Below are 13,217 nucleotides of genomic sequence, written 5' to 3'. Positions count from 1 at the left end.
AATAGTGTTCATTTCCTGTCGTGAAAACGGGACATGAACAAACTGTGATACATAATGTTCAGGAATGTCCACAGCAGCTATACCTGCTGCAGCATTAGCGGGGTGTCCAGTCATAATTTCGAAAACATAATTTCGAAAGTAAAAAAAGTCGAATCAAAAATGTCAAAAAAAAAAATGTCGAATTGGTTTTTTTTTCGATATTTTTTTTTTGGCTCTAGTTTCTGTGAAAAAAATAGGTAAAAATAAAAAAAAGGGGGGTTGGGGGGAACCCCCCCATTTCGAAAAAAAACGTCATTAAAAAAAAATTCGACTTTTTTTTTTCGACATTTTTTTTTTGACTTTTTGACTTTCGAATATTTTGTATTCGAAATTATGTCTATGAACCCATTAGCGGCAATCTCAACTTTTGGGACAAATGTCGGAGGTACCTCTCTCATAGGCAACTGAGATGTAGGCAACTCTGAACGCTTACTAAGCAACAGAGCTAAGTCGAGCGCTAAAGCAGTCGAAGAAGTGTCAAGTGAAAAAGCTCTCTTATAAATACCCAGTAACTCTGTGGGACAACTAACCTTCTTCCTCACACATTCATCCTGTAGGTACTCTACCATTACCTGAATCACCTTCCTCTGCATTTCTAGCGTATATTGACTGTATGTGTCATATACCTCAACCGGAGTTATCGATAAATCCGAAATCCATCTAATCGCATCTTTTGTACAAATTTGTGCTTCCTCAGATGCCCATTTACGACACAGAAGAAATCGTTTCTGTACATACATACTCTCTTCTTCGTCATCCTCATTCTGTAACTTCTCCAAGTCTCTCCTATACTCAAACAACCTTTCGACATGCTCATGTACTTTCTCCACAGTATCTCTTGATAGTGCTAAAGTATTCGGATCCCTCAGCCCTTGTGGGAGATCCACATTATTTAATTTACCCCACATTACGCATAAATGAATCCCTAAACCTTCAATAAAAACATTTTTCTGAGGAAAATTATCCATATTAGACAGTGTGGCAAAAACATTAGCTCGATATCTCTCTCCATACAATGCTTAGCCCATGCAAACAAATCCCGCTTTTTATCTGTAGGGACAGTATTACGAGTAACAACTCTCGACCCCGCACCCTGATCAACTATAGTCGATACAGAACCACTCGGGAGTGGAGGTGCAGGTAGATTCAATGGAGGTGTTATTACTGGTGCAATGGGAAGAGGTAGTAGAGCAGGCGGAGGAACAACAGCCGGAAGAATAGGAACAACAGTTTGAGCAGGGAGAGCAGGAAGAGGCAAAGCAACAGGAAGAGGATCATACGGAGGTGGTGCAGAGGCACCAGGCCTTCGCTCGTTTAACAATTTGTCGAGAAACACGTCAGAAACATGAATGTCTTTAGAAGGATAGATTTTCTGAATACCGAGTGAGAAAGCCCTATCCATATTCCTAACTGACTCAGACTGTTTGTCCTGATCATATAACAACGCCTTTTCAGCGTTAGTTTTTATGACGGCGCGCATGTTTTTCCCTAGTCTTAAGCTGCTGCAATGCTTCTTTTTTCCAATTCTGTAAAACATCAAATGCTGCGGGTCCGGCCTTTTTCTTTAACAAGACCGACTCTAAGTATTCAATACGAGGGATCTCAAAACTACCATTGATTGGCCACTGAAGTTCGGAGGCATGTCTGGTTTGTCTGTACCAAATATCATTAAATACTACACTTCCAATGCCATGTTTACAATACATAGTAAACGCCAGCGACCCCTCCTGTGGTGCCGGGTGGCTAAATTCCAAAGATTGTCGATCGCTGCGGAATAATGCCCTAAAGCAGCTAGACAATTTCCCAGGCATTTCTCAAAAACTTGGTGTTACCTGGTCAATAATTGTGTCTGCAGATACAATGCGCCAAATTCAAATTGTCAGGGTTAAATTAAGAGTCGGGTCACGACTCACCTGACCAAACCTAAGGAGGACCGTACGGTTTATCAAAGAACTTACCTAACGAATTTTACCTTGTGTTTGCTGATTTCAGCAAATCTGCCTGCCTCAAAAAGTGGACCCTCGTCAAAATGCTGTCTCAGACCGCATGGCTATCGTCCAAGGATCGGATCGTGCAGCGCTGTAGAGGTGTCGCGTCTCGTTCAGTCGGGCCCGTAGTATCACACCGTCCGATCCCGGTCCGATAGCATGCGTCAACCTTCAATGGTCCGGCATCAATCTTGAGGGTCCCTATTCGGGCGCCAACTGTGAAAAGAGAAAAATAATATGAGGCCGGGATCCCAAAGGAAACACACCAAGCACCGGTTACAAAAAAACATACAAAGTACTTTATTTTAAGTTCAAGCAATGACAAAGTCAATGACGAAACGGATAGCTATCGGCCCTCAGTACAACACAACGAACTTCAACGGGGTTCGATGTATTCAGTGACAGACTGTACATTGGGACATTCAGGCTTTTATACATTTCTTCAGCCTGTTGTCCAACCCCTTCGCGGGTTAACCATTCCATGAATGTATTACTGGTCTAGGGTCTCTGCCAGGTCAATTCTAATTTATTCATCAGTATGTGCATAGATCAGTTCCGTTGATACAGGTAATCCATTTATATGCAGGTCAACAGAAGGACAAGGTCTCAGTTTACAACCCTAACAAGTGGCCTGTAGGCAAGTTATACATTAGCTGTACAGAGGTCAAAACGACCTAGATTCTATTCGGAATGGCATCGTCCACCATTTTGATGTACAGGGTGACTTTTACACAGCAAGAGAACCTAAAATGGCGGTTTGATTCAAGATGGCGGCTTACATCAATTTCTAAGGTCAAGACCTTGCCGTAGAGAGTTATTCGCGCACAGTTTTAGGCAACTTGGCATAGGCCAATATACATACAATTGTTTACAATAGGAGGCATCATTTAATATCCAGTTTGACAGTGGAAGCTCAGGGGGCTGCTGAACCTAGGGGGGATTTTGTTGTGGGTGCCTGCTGGAACCGCCCCTGCTAACCTGTATTGCCCCAGCCACACACCCTCTAACTCCTGTGGCTTCTAACTACATGCTCCGGGGCATTCCGTGCCGCATGGCACTCAAATTACCGGTCTGCGATTCCCGTCTGCGGCATTGCACACTCCAAATGGGAATATGTGGTTATTTTGTTTTATTTCCATAAACACACAGGGGGGAAAAGGGCATCTCAAAAAAGCGGGCAGACGCCGTTTATGCAAAGTACATGCCTAACTCATGGCTGCAGCCTCAGTCTTACAGATCCATTCTGCGTAAGTCTGAAGCAGAACAGCTTGGAGAAGAAGGAAAGAAAACAACATTCTCGCTCCCCGGTGGCCCAACGTTTTCACATCTCAAAGAGCTCTTGTCAGAGGTGGTGCAACAGCAGACCTCCCACCAGCACTCTGTCGGTAGGATTTCTGATGCCAGCTCTGCCTGTCCTTTCGCCTGCCTCTGCCGACCCATTCTGACTGCTTCAGTGCTATACTGACTGTCAACCGCCCACTGGAAAGTATGAAGATCCGCTGACAGGTCTAACAGTTTGAGTAGCGTGGCGGATTCCATCACCTGCGTTTACCATCTTGTAGAGGAGGAGCCAAGTACCCCCACTCCACCGGCCCTGCCTACATTGCCTGAGACATATGAAGCAAAGTATGTGACGTATACTGAACAGATAAACCAGCAAAAAGAAGAGCGTGGCTCCGTGCGGTACCCATAAGAGTGCCAAACCTAAGAGAATATGGGAGCTAAAGTACCCATTGAGGAAACCATACTTGCATCCAAGACAATATGATGACCATTTGAATGAGATTCCTAATGAAACAAAGAAACTGAATGACCAGGAAGAATGATGACGTCATACAAAGCTGAATCGACACCCATATAGAAGCATAACCAGACCAGAGAGGCAGACGATTCATAAAGAACAAAGAAATACCGAGGATAAGTGACATGTCGGGATCAAGATGAAGAGACTTATGCCACAAACTTGATGAAGAAACTTAGTTAGTTTAAACATGTACAGATGCAATGAAATGCAAGCAGCAAAGTGATCATGAAGCTAGCCACATGCTTAAATAGATTAGACCGCGGCAAGTGCCAACATACACCTATATATCTCATAGATACATATGGATTAAGTAAAGAATGAATGTTTCCACTACATATAAAGCAGTACTGAACAACGAGGAATGCCTCATTTCAGTGTCGCAGTTACAAAAAGCAATTGAATTTAACAGAATATATTTCAGCTAAGGAGTTGACTGAGCCAAGAAAGCCAAGGTCTTATCAAACTGGAATTGGCTGACATTAGATACAATTAACGTGAAAGAATAGAAGCTCCTGTTCAAGAAGGTCAAGCAAAAACAAAAGACGTCAGAGGACTATTGAAGAATAAAATCAAATACACGAAAAAGGCTCAATTCATGGTGTCCAGTCACGTGATGGAAGAAAGTTGGACGGAGGAGAACATCACACCTACGCACGGAAGCCGGATAGTACACATACTCCTTAAAAATTCTCAGAGAACAGTACAGACTCAAGGCCAACTTCAAAGTACTAATTGACACTGGACTATTGAGGTGATGATGGATCACATTTTGAATTGGTGGGAAGCTGGTATCAAGACAAGCTCACACGCACCTGGTTGTTCGCTCTGCGTGCTGCTCACATAGGTGGAAAATTACTGACAGGGGTTAGTAGCCAACCAATTGTAAGGAACCACGTAGTTGGGGTCCTATAGTTTTTTAAGCCAATCGGACATCGTACATTTAGTGACGTCCATAGTGGCCATTTTGAGGTGAGGGCTTAGTTGCCCCACTTGATGTTAACTATCCTATTACCTCTCTCCGTTACTCCATACAGATATAGAACCTATGCTTAGTTATTCACTTAGGACCAATCCCGCTTCCCAATAAGTTTCTGAAGTTTGCCACGTAGGATGACGTTGGTAGTGAAGCAGGTCTAAACGTCAGAACTGATACATTTGGTCTATGAAAATGCTGTTTTTTCTTAAATGAGTTAGAGTCAGAGTATCGAGCGATTGCTGATGTTTGTTGTACTTCCTGTTTTAATTACTTGCATTAAAACAGACAAACTTTTGCCAAACTATTTGTGTCGTCTGTATTATTGTTGTATGAATAAAATCTGCATCCCCATCTATCTCCAGGGTATTGCTACTCATCTTAAAGGGCTGGAAGCCTCCAGTTCAATCTCATAGTGCAATCTGCGCTGTTTTAAGCCGTTGTGTTCCCTGCTTCCAGGAAGTTTGTGGTATTTTAGAAAAGACAGCAATTCCAGAAACCTTATATGCATACTGTTCCTTCAGACAATAAAGTTGAAAATGTTCCTTTTATTTCTTCGTTTTGAAATGGTCTTATTAATTATTTCACTCTGCAACGTTTGATGAAGAAGTCTGTGGGACTTCGAAAGTTAATTCTTTGTTACATCTCTGCAGAGTATTTTCAGTAACGCCAATAAAAGGTATTACAAGTGTGTCTTGCTCATTTTCTTCAAAGAGGGAATAGTTCCTGACCCCAAAAAGGTAGAAACCATCCACCACTTCCCCAGCCGACACAATCAGTTGAGATGAGGTCATTCCTAGGCATTGCAGGATATTCTTCCAAATATATCTCCAATTACACAATGCCCACTAAAGCCCTATGCCACCTCCTCAAACAAGAAGTTCTGTTTCAATGGACCTCACAATGCCACTTGACTTTCAAACACATCAAAGAAGCATTAACAAACGTTCACAATATGGATTAGTTTGATCTACCATTAATCACGGAAGTAGCAGTTGACGCTGTCTCTGTGGGACTAGAGCAACTTTGGCACAACACAAAGAAGCAACACCCCATTTCAAGACTATACGAAGGCCATACGACAATGAACTTGCATCCTCACAGTTGGTGAAAAAGAGCCTGGATGCAATTTGGCCATGTGAGTATTTCTATAATTTTCTGAGAGACAAACACTTCACACTAGTGACAGACCACCCAAGCACTTTTATCGCTGTTTGGAAGTCCACGGACAAAAATGCCCCCTCACATTCAGAGCTTGGACATGAGATTCCAAGAATGAAATGATTGCATTATAGGCGACAAGGAGAAAGATCTCACTCCGGAGGAATACATATGAAGGAATCTAGTGTGAAACTGGGCTCGAAACATTTCAAGAGAAGGAGAAGAAAATCCCAATTACATGACAGCCAATGCACTATCGCCAACTGACTCAGAATAAACCTTGTTCTCAGCATCTGGGAATGACTCCATGACCCCAATTGCAAGGGCCAATTTCCCTCATGAAAAATAATAAATAGAAGGATGACAAACAATATGCATCTCGGGAGGATAGCTCAAAGGCTATGTGCTCGTCCTGGAAGCAAGACAACATGGAGCAACGCAGGTTCGATCCCTGGGTCCGCGCTTAGAAACCTTTGGGTATTAAGCATGTTTTAAATAACCTATCACATCATATAATCTCCCCACCCATGATTACAACGCCTGGCAACAATCCACACTGAACCAGGTGTCGAGGGACGAATCTCATTAAACCCATCTCCCTGAGGAGGATTGTAGAGAACATTGCTCATAAAGGTTGCAGCGGAGCAGTAAATACAAAGAGACTCCTGTGGAACGAGGTATGGTTCCTCAACATAAATGAGATGGTACAAGAGATGATCTAACAATGTGAAGCATGCCAAATAACAGCCAGATCAATTCCCCTGCTACCATTGAAGATTACGAACCTCCCTGAAACAGTATGGCATACAGTGACTGTTGACTTTTATGGACCAACACACAAGGGAATCTACATATTTGTCATGATAGATGAATACTTGCGCTGCCTCATCACGGAAGAGAGCAATCCACTAACTTCAAGACGATGGTTCAAACAATAGAGAAAGTGTTTAGTGAATCGGGAATACGCAGGGTAGTGAGGTCAAACAACAAACCACATTTCAACAGTCAAGACTTTAAAAGATTACCTGCTCATCTAGGTTTTACCCACCCCAAGAGCATATCTCTGTGGCAAATCCAACGGGATAATGGAATGATTCATGGCCACAATAAAGAAAATGGCTCAAAAGGCCAAGTCAAAAAACGTGTACTTACAGCAAGCAGTATGCAGATTGTTGCATGGATATCGGACAATAGCACACCAATCCAAAAGGGTGGCCGCAGCAGAACTAATATTGGTGCATCCTCAGGTGACTAGGCAACCCAGTCAACCCATCCGAAGCATGGAAGAGATGCAGAAATCAGAGCCAGTGATGGCAAAACCAAAGTAACAGCAGAGCACTATTCAGAAAAAAGGAGACATGCACAAAACCAAGAGTTTAAACGTGGTAACAAAGTAACGACAGATACAAAAAACGGACCGCAGTTTATGCCCGAGCTATTACAGGCAATAGTACAGAAATGGACCATGATAACCACTGCTTCCTGACACCGAGAAATAACAAGGAATTCCTCACAGTTCCAAACTTTCTAGGGGGTCAGAAGACATAGAATTAGAATACATAGAGGGATGAGAGAATGCTGAAGTTGAAAGAGTGTGTGTTGAAGTTGAAAAGGAGCCACGCTCAACGAACCAAGAGGAAGAACCTATGAATGATATGTGAAGGATATGTGAATGATATGTGAAGGATATGTGAACGATGTGTCACAGGGACAGGCGAATCAAGGGAGATTGGGAAGAATGATCAAGAGGCCACGTAGACTGGAAGAAATGTAGATGTGGACTGATATCTGGGGCAGCAATGTCATTTGAAGGTCGCCAGAGGTCACAGCTGCGGCCCCTGTGGTCACAGCTGCTACCCCTAGCTTCTTCCCTGTGACCCCTGTACTGGAGCTTGCGTTATTTTTTAATAGTTTTTTTTTCAACAGAGGATCAGGGACCCTTATTGAAAACAACAAACTATTTAAAACAAAGCACAAGCTCTTGCCACAGTGGCAGACGCTGCGCCTCTGTGTCTGTCTGGACAGGAGTGTTAGAGCTCATGGTTGCGAAGCAACCATAAGCTAATCCCCCATGTCCGTGCAGACAGCCAGGCACCACCTGCCTCCACAGATCCGATGATCTGCAAAGTGAACGGCATGCTTTCCTTCATCCGCTGGAGGGTAGAAAACTGGTATAAAAAGAAATGGTGCATTACTTGGGTGTCTCTAACTTCCATCCAAACACGCCACTCCATCATTCCCCTCTCTCAAAAGTTGACAGTAGGGTTCAAAACTTGGTTTACTTGTGCAATCCCACTTTACTGCCACTGGCTGGCTTTGCTTCGGTTTCCTAGCGTGTGTTACCTTCTAGTCGCTGCAGCTTGCTTTTAGCCCTACAGCATTGCGCCAAACGATTGTGCAGGAAAAATGAATAAACTGATTGTTCAAGCAAGCCGCTGCATAATCTAACGCTTGCCGGGGCAATCAGAGATCCAGAAAGCCATAAGAAAGAGAAGGAAGACTACGCTCTATGATTCCACAGAAACTGGCAGGCCCACGCCCGTCATCTAAACGCTCTTATTTTTTATTATTTTTTTTATTTGTAACATACAGTTTGTAAACAAACTTTTATCACAAAATATCACATTTCTCACATTTTTCCCAATCTCTCTCGGTTCTCTGTGGCTCATTTAGTCTCTTTTTTCACAATCTTTGCGAGCTACATGTTAATCTTCTTTCCTGGCTAAAACACTCTTTGCAATTTCAAACCAATATTTTATCAAGGTAATTTACAATCGCACAAGTTAACTGTACATTATGACCATTCAGAATTAAGAATCTGTGTAATGCACCATCACAACATCTGGGGTTTAGCACCAGATTCCTCCATAACAATTGAAACAGGTTCGTACGTCAATCACGTTATTTTCGATGACTATTACTTTGTTTGACCTCAACCAGATGGAATAGGTCCATGTGACCTATAACTCTGCCCTCCTTCATGTCTACAGATCATTTTTGATCAATAAACTGGATCTAAAGAACACCTGGGTCTTGCTATACTCCTCTCAGCGTACATCCGATATTGAACAGGATCTTTTCACCATTAATGCCTAGGTGAGAAAACAGTTAAACAAATATTTAAAATAACATTTTGTGTCCATTGTTCGTAAGAAGTTTTGGAAATTATTGATAAAAAAAACATGCATGTTATTTTACATACATGCTGTTTCTTCCGTGGTATTACATTCCTTGTCTTGACGGTTCAAAACAACACATCCGTCTAAACAATGCATGAAAACATTAAAAATTAGGCACTTTATGCTAGTCTCTCGCCCACAATCAGTAAAAAAACAGGTAAATGATGTGCACTATAAGAGAAGACCTTGCTTTTTAACATTGCTATCATTCAAATATGTATATTTTTACAACCACTATTTAGAATTTGTGTACATTTATGGTTTTTGTCTGTTTACTTTCAGTGGGTTTTATTTACATAACAGTACGGTCAACAAGAAGTACTCAACACCATCAAGTTTCATATCTTTTTTTCTTCCTGTCCTGAAGACGGCTACATTTGCATCAACAGACAATTTAGTGTATTGCCTGACTCTTTTTGTTGCCATTAGCCGAAACATATGTGGACTTTCACAACATAAACCTAAGATGTCTAATAGGTTTCACCTCTGATAGAGCTGGTTTGATTAAAAAGTGCTCTACTCCTTTTTTGTGCTTGATTTTGTACATCTAGTGTCCACAAGACACAATATTCACGTACTAACCCCACCATAGTTCTTATTGTGTTATATCAGACTTCTCGTCTGGTTCTGCTGATTTATTGTTGTTTACTGACAATGTGTGTGAAGATCTCTTCTTCTTTTATTAACAAAGACATTTTATATAGTTTTTAGTGAAATTTAATAATAAAATTGGTTTTGTTATTCCATAGTGGTTGTTTTTTTACCGTGGCTTCATTCCCTGATAGGCTGTTCGCCATCCCCATACACACAGGCTTTAGCCTGGTGTTTTAGTTGCTCCTTCTTCTGATGACAGGCACATTGTTTACCTGATTGTGGCACTAAGAGACAGGGTCACCACCCTCCCTTGTTTTTCCTTCATACATTCAGAATTAGGAGCCACCATTCTTCCATATTATTGTTCAATGGAGCACATTTTTCAAGGTAAAAAGAGCTATAGTCTTTAAGCACTGGACATTCAATTATCAGATGTTTTGTTGATTCCACTTTTTCGTTGCAATATCTACATACATTATCTTTAGTTTCCCTATCATGTCTCATAAACAACATTTCTTTGTTTCTTTGTGCATTTAACTGCAATCGCATAAAACCATCTCGATGGTGTCTTGACGGAAACTTTTGTAGATATTTTGGTAATATCTCTAAAGTGTTCATTGCGGTTTCTAAATAAAGAGATGTTGCTAAATCTTTCTACTTCTCCAGATTTTGAATCCATTGCCATTGTTTCAATTTCTTTTTGGCTATTTGCGGCTGACTCAATGACGTTTCTAACTTTATATCTGCAGACTGTAATGTTTTCCCAAGAGTCTGTCTCCATGTCAGTAGAAAACCTCCATGTGGATACTTATCTGTTGGCGTGAAGATTTCATTTGCTGGTTCGGGATTATTTATACACATCTTCCTCAAAAGTGTCATTGACTTCTATAACACTGTTTCATGTAATGCGTTTAGCACCATTTGTTTCCAATGATGATCATAGAGATGCTTTTTGCTAACCTCAATACTCTTCTCCAGTAAATCCCTTCTAAATATGGCCAGATGTTATGGTTTAAATTCCAGCCAGCCTCTGTGCCAAACGTAATAGCCAGAATTACTTTCTGTAAATGAAAGGTATGTGCTGGAATCAGGGTATATTTCCCATACAATTTATGTATTTGTGCTCCTTGCAGTGAAAAAGTTGTCATACGCTGGATTAGGTCTTGGACCCAGCTCCATTCCCTGATTGATATATTAAACAGTACTCCTAAATAACGGATTTCTGAAACTATTTCAATCTGAACATCATCAATCGACCATCTGAAATTCCTATTCTTTGTTAGTTTTGTCGGCCTGATCTTCATTATTTTTGTTTTTCTTACATTAATTTGTAAATCATTTTCTTGCATGTAGCTTTGTAAAGATGTTAGAAGTAGTTGAAGGCCTATCTGTGTGGTGTCGAATAGGACCAAATCATCAGCATATGTTGCCCAACTTATTTGGTGTCCATTTATCTTTGGCGGGAAGCAGTTGACTACCTTCAAGGCCTTTGGAATGTCCGCAATGAACAACTTGAATAACAGGGCGGCTAAGGGACAGCCCAGTTTCACTCCTTTGTTGGTAGCAATTGCCTCCAATAGGTCTCCTTTATCATTCAGTCGAACTCGAATGGTTGTATTTACATGAAAAGCCATTATCGGTGGTAGTATGTTTTCAGGACATGCCTAAGCTTGTAGTTGCCCCCACAGGATCTCTCGATTTACTGAGTCAAACGCTTGGCACAAGTCCACAAATCCCAAAAAGAGATTTTGCTTCTTCCTCATTGTTTCAATCTTTAACAGGGTTAAAATTACTAGATTGGCCTCAGTTCCGACTCCCTTTGTAAATACGGTCTGCCAACAATCTGTTAAGCCAGCCTTAGTTGCCCATGCTTTTAATTTTTGCTGCAAAAAGGTGGCTAAAATGTTTCCAATTATATCTTGAAGGGCAATCAGACGATAATTTGACAGGTCGTCTCGATTGCCCTTCTTATAAACTGGTACGATTATTGCAGTAACGCATGATTGAGGTAGACGTTACAAGAAAGCAACTCTTAAAAAAAGCATCTCAATGATTCCGGCCCATTGGAACTTGTTTGCCTTGAGCATGACAGTCGTGATGCCGCCTGGACCGGCAGCATGAGAATTTTTTAGCCTTGTGATTGCCAGGACAATGGGCCTCATTACGACCCTGGCGGTAAGGGGTTTACGCCAGCGTTAGCTGCGCCGACCCCTTACCGCCAATTACGAGGTCCCTTAGCGCCATGGAGCTTTTAACACCCGCTTTTAGCGGGTGTTAAAATCCATGGCGCTAAGGGACCATGGAGTTAATTACGCCACCGTAATTTACGGTGGCGTAATTAACGCCTTCCCCACTCCCATTATGCCCTATGGGGCAAAAATGGGAATGGGGAAGGGTAAATGGGGATTGGGGACTTACCGCCCCGCCAAGGTCGGAATGGGGCGGTAAGTCCGCCAACCACCATGGCGTAAACGTAGTTTACGCCATGGTGGTAAAGTGACGGCCCAGGCGGTGACTTACCGCCTGGGTCGTAATGAGGCCCAATGTCTTCCACAGTTTCACATATGTCCCAGACAATTGGATTATGAGCGACTGTATTCGACCATATGACTGTTTTTGCACAGAATACATCTGTAAAGTGTTTAATCCATTCATCTTCAGATACTCCATTTGCAAGTATTGCATTTTGGTTTACGTATCCTTTATTTAAGATACTCCAGGTTTCTCTCGAAGTATGTTTTTTTATTAAGTTTAGCATCCGTTCTCTGCATTCTTGATCGCACATAACGGTGAATGCTTTTAACCAGTTTCGATATTTCTGTTTTTGTTTTTTAATTGCACTTGGGGCTAAGACTCCTAATTTTATTTTTAGGGCCCTGATGTCCTTGTGCATTTGCTTTTCTTCACTATTTACTGTTGCGCTCCATGGATGTTTGTTTAGTTGTGAAGTTCCTTTAAAAAAACTTTGACCTGAGTTTACTTGAATTAACAACGGTGCATAATTTATGGACTCCTCTGTTGGAAATATCGTTGATCCTAGAGTGGTAGTTAAATATTCGATCTGCTTGACATTGATCCTTAATCTATTTCTTCCATAGTTCATTTCAATTGGTTGATTTATCTTGAATATAAACATTTTACATTGCAAATGCTAGGACAATTCCAAGACGTCATGGTCGCTTCTTTCAGTCGATATTATAGAAAGCTTTGCAATTTTATGCCACATGTTTAAGGAAGTCCAGATGTAATCCAATGTCTTAGGGTTTCCTTCATTATGCCATGTGAACTTCGGCGGTATATCATCTGTTACGTTCCCGTTTATCATCACGCAATTGCGTGATTCAATGGCTTTTTCCCCAACGGGTACGCCTACTGGGAGATTTAGATGTTGCATATTGTTCTATTACCAACTGTTCATTTGCTTTCCCAAACCATGAAAGATTCATATCTCCACATATGATGATTGATAAATCGTTATA

At 41.5% G+C, this 13,217-nt stretch overlaps 1 long non-coding RNA gene across 1 annotated transcript in view; it reads left to right on the top strand.

Moving 5' to 3' along the window:
* The window catches only part of LOC138582099 (uncharacterized), a 219,404-nt gene that overhangs the window by 150,905 nt on the left and 55,282 nt on the right, over positions 1–13,217 (top strand). The window lies entirely within an intron of this gene.

Source organism: Ambystoma mexicanum, chromosome 3q (genome assembly GCF_040938575.1).
Source record: "Ambystoma mexicanum isolate Mex_15411 chromosome 3q, UKY_AmexF1_1, whole genome shotgun sequence".
Classification (NCBI taxonomy): domain Eukaryota; kingdom Metazoa; phylum Chordata; class Amphibia; order Caudata; family Ambystomatidae; genus Ambystoma; species Ambystoma mexicanum.
Note: the sequence above shows the minus strand (reverse complement) of the source record. Positions and strands in the feature narration are given on the sequence as shown.